We start from the raw sequence: 7615 nt of genomic DNA, 5'->3' as shown, positions 1-7615 counted from the left end.
GCTAGTACAAGTAAGAAAACCTTACACAGAATATATCAGATGAAATAGTTCTGCCACAACAAGGTCCAAGACCAGTGATTAGTGTCTTTAAGGCTAACTAATATTTTCTTTAAGGAATTTTACACATATAAGGTCTTGATTTTAGATACATGAATTTAATACTTTTTGAGATAAACTATAACACACAGAGTGTCTAAGTATTGAACATTACCTTTATCAGTTTAAGCCACAGTAGCTAACCTGCTGGACTGAAACACATGGACCAGCCTTTGCTTCTTGTGCACCAATGAGCATCAGCTGCTCCTGACCCTGTGGTCAGCTCATCATGCTTATTTTCTTGGACTCCTCTGATAGATTGGAAACGCCCAAGAAGAGCTACGTTTTGAAGATCTTTTGACCCAATCCATCCATCACAGCTTTGGTTCTTTTCAAGCCTGACATTTTTCCTGCTTCTAGCACATTAGCACCATTAAAAATGTTTAATGGATTATTTATGTGTACAAGATGTCCAAGCTAGTAGCACTGCTGTCCAGTCCTTTTGGGAATGTAAGCTGATTTTTTTTATATGTGTGTTTAGTGGGTCAGTTGTGGATCCTATGAGGAGCTTCCTGTTCATGGAGGAGATATTGGACAAACTGTCTTGGACATTTGGTAGTAACACATTGCAGTTCCTTGTGTGTACAGATACAAACAGATTATTGTTCTGCAGAATACATGTGCTGCAGGTTGCGTGAGCACAGCAGCGCTGGGGGAGATGGCATTGAGTCAGTGTGTGAGCTGCAGGGCAGCAAAGTCTTCCTCTATCACTAAGTCAGCTACTGATCTCATTTTTCCTCAGATGGACTCTTAACACAGTCCCATCAGGGGACAAATATATATTTCCTCTGTCTCTTTTCTCACACATCCCTTCACCAGCGACCTTTTCTTCTTATTCGTCTCACACACCCTTACTGTGTCTTTATCTGGGTCCCTTGCGCTTCTTGTGTTTTTTTTCCATTCTTCTTTTGACTGTCTTTATTATCCTCGACCACCTATATCCGTCTCATTCTTTTGTGAATGTAATTTTTCTCTTTATGTCTGGCTTTAGCTCCCAATCACTTCATCCTGTAACACAAACCATTAACCTCTCTCCTCCTGCTCTGATCACTCACAGCCAACAGGTGCTGTAAATTGTGTCCTCTGGCTAGCTGGCTACCGCAGTCGGTCCCGCGTGCATTTATCCGTTTGCCCTGCCTCCATCCCTGCTCTTTCCCTTCTCCTTGAGTCATCCCGCCAGCTCCTGCCCCAGTTTGTCAGTGAAGCAAAACCGAGTATGTCTCGGATCCCATCATTCATCTCTACCCCATCCTGTCACACCAGCGACTTGGCTGCTCTCAGACAAATAGCATCACAGAAGATAATACAGCCAGAGCAAGAAAGATGGCAAATAAATGGTTCCCGCTCTGCCGGCCTAATGGTCCTGCATCCTATTTGGCCAGGGGACAGACTTTAGCTCTGGAACTTCACCAACACAAACAGCAGAGTCCGTAGTCTTCACCTAACATGAACAGAGCCGGAAAAAGTATACGCCTCTTAAAGATTCATTTTCTGTCATGTTTCGGATGATCAAAAAACGTTTCATAATAAAAACTAGTTAGGAGCTTCCTTCTTGTCTTTCTTGAGAATACACATTTGTTTCCTCTTGAAATTCCTATCAAGAATTTCCTGTTACATTTCCCCATTCACCGTTTCTTGAAGAATATGAAGTGTGTCAGTGCTAAATGCTGTGAGGTAGCCCACATCATCATGTTCTAAACTGGATATTACTGATTTAAAATGTGGAAAGAAAGACCCAGCTTTTATAATAATAATAATGCTTCAAGCAGAAAATCATTCATGGATAGACTTCAGGATTGTTTGATCCATTGGTATTTTATTTTTCACTGTGCCAGCCGCCATCTTGGATGTAAATTCTGCTTTTAGGGTTAAATATAAGTTGGGAATGTGGTGTGTGGGCCAACTGATGCAGTTTAAATGATGCATGCTGTCCCCCCACTCTTCAACCCCTCAGATCTCCTGATTCACTTTAAATTTTACTCTCAATTGACACAGAACCTGAGGAAACGACAAAAGAATTACGAACCCAACAGAAAATAGACTAACATAAGAAAAACTCAAAATAAAAACTCTGCAAAACAAGAACATAAAATCTATGAGAAACACCTCAGTTAGGATCTGAAAATCATAATCAAACTTCTTCATGTAAAGAATAACTAAATATAATCCTAAATACACGTCTCACTGGATCATTTCATTTTTCAGGAAGAAACTAATTTGACTGAGTTCACTCCATTGATTTCACACTGGAGCTTCTTGCCACATGGCTCTGTGTAACAAACCATCTGGCCCATCAGGTCACTTTTCAGACATTTGGTAAATTGACCGATTTTGCCGTTTCTCCTGCTAAATTTGATCCGGAGTGTCGTTAAAAACAAACGGACTGGCTAGCTTTAAAAAAACACTCCTTAATTTTAATGTTCTGCTCAAGATTTGTAGATTTTTGACTCATCATCCATGTAGGATTTTAACGTGCCACTACAATGACTGCTGGCTGCATTGTTTCTTTCTTTCCTTCTTCCCATCTGTCACTAACATGCCTTTCCATTTTCCTTGATCATGGCTTGTGTTGTCGTCTCCTCTCCCTCAGCATAATGAGTCAGTGTATGATGCTGGATGGCTGTTGACAGTGTGTCCTATGACTCACATTGGGGTGGTACTGCTGTCCCAGCACATCTCAGCGTTCCCCATCCATCCAGCCTCTCCGAATCCTCCCATCGCTCCTCCACTTCTCCAGAGAGTGCACCTTTCTGAAGGCATCAAGTCTCCAAGGCGGATCTTATTTAACTGTGGAAGCAAGAATAAACAGCTAGGATGAACATTGGGGGTTTTATTTTGCTCTGTAGAATAAAGGAAGTAAAAAAGAAATAAAATAAATGGAAAAAGCTGTAAGAACAAAGCACACATAAAGGATGAAAAGCACCACTGTTGGTCTGAGAAAAGTCAAATAATGATGAAGCCGTCGTAACATGGGACTGCGAATGTGTGTTTAGTTGTTTGGCTAAATCAACAAAGGCATAAATATTACTCTGTAAGCTTTTGTGATGTATTCCACACAGTTCCTAAAGTAAAAAAAAAAACATTTTTTTTCCAATCCATTAAGTTTGCACCAAATGAGTCATCATGAACCGTGACTGTCTTCAGTGGAAACAAACAAAAGAAAGATTTTCTTCAATCTAAGATTTCTGCTGTAGTTGTAGATCCATTTAACACAGACACCTTGGCGTGTTTTATGTAAATACTTCACTTAAACACTGCTGCTTTAAAGGGCCTCCGCACTCGTAAACCTTGACAGACCCCCGGGCCTCGCCGCCGCCTGTAAAACACCGGCTGTTTTATGGATGCATACCTCCACCAGTAAACGCTTTTCTCTGACCTTCTGGGAGAGAACAAAGAGCACAGAAGGACCAGATTATATAGTCGCAGAAGGGAAAAATCATTGTTTTCATGCAGCCACGTTCTTAGGCATAGAGGCATGTAAAATGTTGAATAAAACTAATCTATACTGTGTTGAATGTAAGGCCATGTTCACAAGTCAACGTCCAGAGGACAACACCAGGTCAAAGACTGAAGGCCTTAAATAAATACAATGTAAAACACCTAATATAACATGTCAGACATCATTGGACCACCTTAATATCCTGAAACAGCCATTAACCATTAGGCTCACTGATGAGGTGTGGAGGCAGAGATAGCTTCAGATAATTGCTGCCCTCTGATAAGGTCAGTGACACAGTGCCTTCAATAAGTGTTTGCCCCCTTACAAATTATTTTCTTTTTTTTGCTGTTTTCTCACACCTAAATACTTCAATCAATCAAACAACTTCTAATATAGGCCCAAGACAGCCAGACTAAACACAAACAATAGATCTTAAGTTAGTAATTAATTTCTTAAGCTATGAGATATAAATATGATCGACTGTTCTGTTGAATTAGAAATTAACTATTATGAATCTCTGTTCAGTTTCACTACCTACAGCCAGGCCTGATTGTAGCAAAACCTGTCAGTTAAGCTGTCTGAAAACACAAAGTAAAACAATTAAGGTTGTTTTCACACCAGATGGTCTGGCAGACTCGGTTCAATTGGGGACCAAAATTGCAACATTTGTTACATTTTTTTCTGGTGCATTTTCTCTTTCACACTGCACTGAGTCAACCTGTTCCCCTCCCCGCCTGTGGTGGCGCTGCACCAAGAACCACCGACGGAAACAACACAAAAACCTCTGAAGAAGACATAAGCTCAACTTCCTTTTTTTATTTAATTCATTTAAATAAAAATCGAGTAGTGTCAGATTTTAGTGGTTGTAGGATTCTCAATTACCTTTAATAAAGAACCATGAGCCATTTCTCCCGCTAGAGCTAGGCTAGCATGTTTGCTTTGGTTGTATTTACCCAGAATGCCCTGCAATGTAGTCCAAATCAAAACCTAAATTTGTAGGCGGGCCAGAGTTCATTTTCTGGTCTACATCAGGTTCGATTGCACATTCACATCTTGGGAAACGAATCAAAATTTCAAGACAAATGCACTACAGTGTGATTAAAATGGACTAAACATGGCTGGTGTGAATGTACCCGTTAACATGATTTAAAGCTCCAAAAGTCAATTTTGCATAACATCCTCCATTTAAACTAAAAACCAGCGTTTGAATGTCAATGTAACCGTACATTTTAATGCGTCATCTCCCAGCAGGAAGTGCTGTCCTGAGGCTTCCTGTTGCCGCCCCCTGCTTGGACCTGTTTTGAATGCAGACAGACATCATGCTGTCCTCTCACTGCCGCTGTCATTGTGGAGCCAAAGTTCTTTTAATCACAGCGTTGCCCCAACCCACCATGATTTAGTATCTCTCCTCATCCATAGGCATCCTCTGCAGCCAATTCAATTGCATTAAAGAGATAAATAACCAGGGCAATAAAAGTGCTGCTTGTGGGTCGAATGGACCCGGGAATGCTCATCGTCCATTTGGTGCAGTAAGCTTGGGTTGGGAGGAGGGGCGGGGGTTTAGGGGGCTTTTAGTGAAAGGTTTTTTAGGGGTGATATTGTGATTGGTGGTGGAGGTGATGCCATGTCATCCATCTTCGGGAGCCACTTCATTTGGCTAATGGAAGAGCTGGACCGCTCCCTACTCGTTGCTCTACCTGAGTGTGTGTGTGTGTGTGTGTGTGTTTGTCCTTCCACTGATGGCAGCTTCCAAGACTAAAGTGGTTATGAAGACGAAAGTAATTTTATTAGCCAGGCACGTAGCGAATCACTGAGTACTGGCATGAATGTGTGACTGTGTGTCTGCATGAACGTAAAGCGTGTGTGTGTGTGTGTGTGTGTGTGTGTGTGTGAGATGGTTTTTCAAAGTGCAGTAATGACCCTGTTCTCCATGATGGGAGACAGTACAGTACCACACTTTGTTCCTTTGATGGTTAAACTGCAGTTAAGCTCCTCCATTGACTTGCAGAGATGTGAAGCAGAAGATCTTCACTGTGCTCTGCATTAATGTCAGGTGAAGACTTTGATTTGTCTCAGAGTTAAAAAAAGACGTCACTTCAAATGATTTTTTTTTTCTGCTGACATGTGAAGGGGACAAATGGAATCACTGTTTGAATTTACAACCCTGTCTGACCGCTTTCTCTTTCTGTCACACCTTCTCTTTCATTCTCATTTTTATCTCTTTTTCTGTCAGTTTTTCCACCTCAAACTCAGACAAATGTCACTCTGAACATGTTCTGGTTTTATGAGGGGTCCCCTGATTTTATTGCTCCTCACATTTCCCAGTAAGTTTTATCCATAAATGTATATTTCCAAAGGTCAAATTGAAATTGTCTTTAACTCGTCTTATTATGAAAGTTCAGTGTATAGATTTCAACTTTTCATTTGCTGATGGGGCTCAACATGCACCCATTTGGATTTAACGCATAGGCAATTCTAATATTATTTTGTTTCTTTTGTCTTATGATTTTTGTGACGGTACTGTCGGCTTTAAAATCCATCCATAGATGACGACACTGCTACTCCGGTAAACAGTTCACTCCTGTGTGACTGTTTCATTTAATTAGTAGAACAAAAAATATAAATCTAATTTCAGCTGAAAAACATAACTGAAACCAAAACCTGCTGTGTGAATGTAAGGTTTTTCCATCTATCCGTCCATCACCCTAACCCAAGTGCATGTTAATTTCTAAAGACTCAAACCAAATTTTTGATCAGTTTTATAGTGGCTGTTTTTTAATTTAAAACCAAAGTACATCCTAAAAGTTGATTTTGTTCCATTCAAAGGAAAGTGGGAGAGAAAAAACTGGATTAATTTCTTGTTCGGTTTTTTTTTTTTTTTTTTTGTCCCTCAACTTCCAAATGTTTGTAGCAGCAAATTATATACTAATATTTTTCCTTCCTTGTTGTAGAACAATTTAAATAGTTTTATTAAAATTGTAGCACAGGAATTCTTGGCATGCACATTTTTTGTAGTGGAAAAAATATGCTTGCATGTTTTTATGGGTGCATTCACACTGCAGCCTGAAGTGACCCAATTCCAATTTTTTTACGTAATGCGACCTGTATCCGATCTTTTCATGGCAGTGTGAACAGCACAGGTCGGATTCTTTTTCGAATGTGACCCATATCCGATAGTATCCGATTCGCATTCATCCGAACTGAACGTCACTGATTCTCAACAAATCTCACTCTTCTGTGTCCTGATACGCGCAAGCGGGAAGAAAAACAACCATGGCGGATTATATGAGGATTAGGTTGTTAATATTCTGCTCCGGTCGGACAACAACTTCTAATATGTAAGCTAAGCTTCACCGTTAGCCTCCATGTTTACTTCCGCAAACACTGAGCACTTCTTCTTTTTATGGCGGTTGGCAGAACACTGAGAACGCTGACGCTATGGCGCCCTCTACTGCGCATGCGGGACACTTTCAGGTCGTTTGCCCGTTCAGACTGCAGAACGCATGCAGGTCGCATTTACTGTTCTAGATTTAATTTGTGAATGTGCTATTTGTGGATTAAATTCTGTACTATAGAGGAAGAGAAAACCTAAGATGTGCTGTACTGTTTAGTTAGAAACATGTGTTTCTCTAGGAAAGTACATTTTAAATAGCAATAACTAGGTTAAGCATATGCAGAGTGCTCCCACAGAGGGATGTAAATGAGGGGAAATGTTGTTATCCTTTGCAAGGCTCTGCTATCTACCACATATGGACACCTGCACCGAGAACAAAAATAATCGAAAAGCGGATTATCATCGCAAATAATTGGAGTAAGTTTCTGTTGCTGATATTAACCAGCTAATAAGTAACTCATCCAGGATTGTGCATTTGTATGTTATACTGTCATAAAAATGTTGCTTCAGTTCTTTGTAGGTAGATGTGATATGTGACACATAAAAGACATCGCTCTCCTGTCTCCTGCAACAGATTTGTTTTTTTATGCAATAAGAGACAACATCATTAAAGGTTTTTGCTGTCAGGGATTTTATTGTTTTGATGTTTCCTTTGGGCTACAAGTGACAGGCTGGGATTTGAAAAG

The 7615-nt window shown here is 40.3% G+C and overlaps 1 long non-coding RNA gene across 1 annotated transcript in view; it reads right to left on the bottom strand.

The window, feature by feature from the left end:
- LOC106947189 (uncharacterized) overlaps positions 1–6928 on the bottom strand; it is a 15744-nt gene extending 8816 nt beyond the window's left edge. Inside the window, exons 1-2 of the long non-coding RNA XR_001424936.1 lie at positions 6785–6928; positions 4312–4317 (exon numbers count right to left, since the gene is read on the bottom strand). This is a non-coding gene — a long non-coding RNA (uncharacterized LOC106947189). The remainder of the gene's footprint in view (positions 1–4311; positions 4318–6784) is intronic.
- Between the last annotated feature and the right edge of the window lie 687 nt (positions 6929–7615).

The sequence above is a fragment of the Poecilia latipinna genome, unplaced genomic scaffold (assembly GCF_001443285.1).
Source record: "Poecilia latipinna isolate Pla-1442-1.1 unplaced genomic scaffold, P_latipinna-1.0 Scaffold228, whole genome shotgun sequence".
Lineage (NCBI taxonomy): Eukaryota > Metazoa > Chordata > Actinopteri > Cyprinodontiformes > Poeciliidae > Poecilia > Poecilia latipinna.
This window is presented reverse-complemented; position numbering and strand designations above follow the sequence as displayed.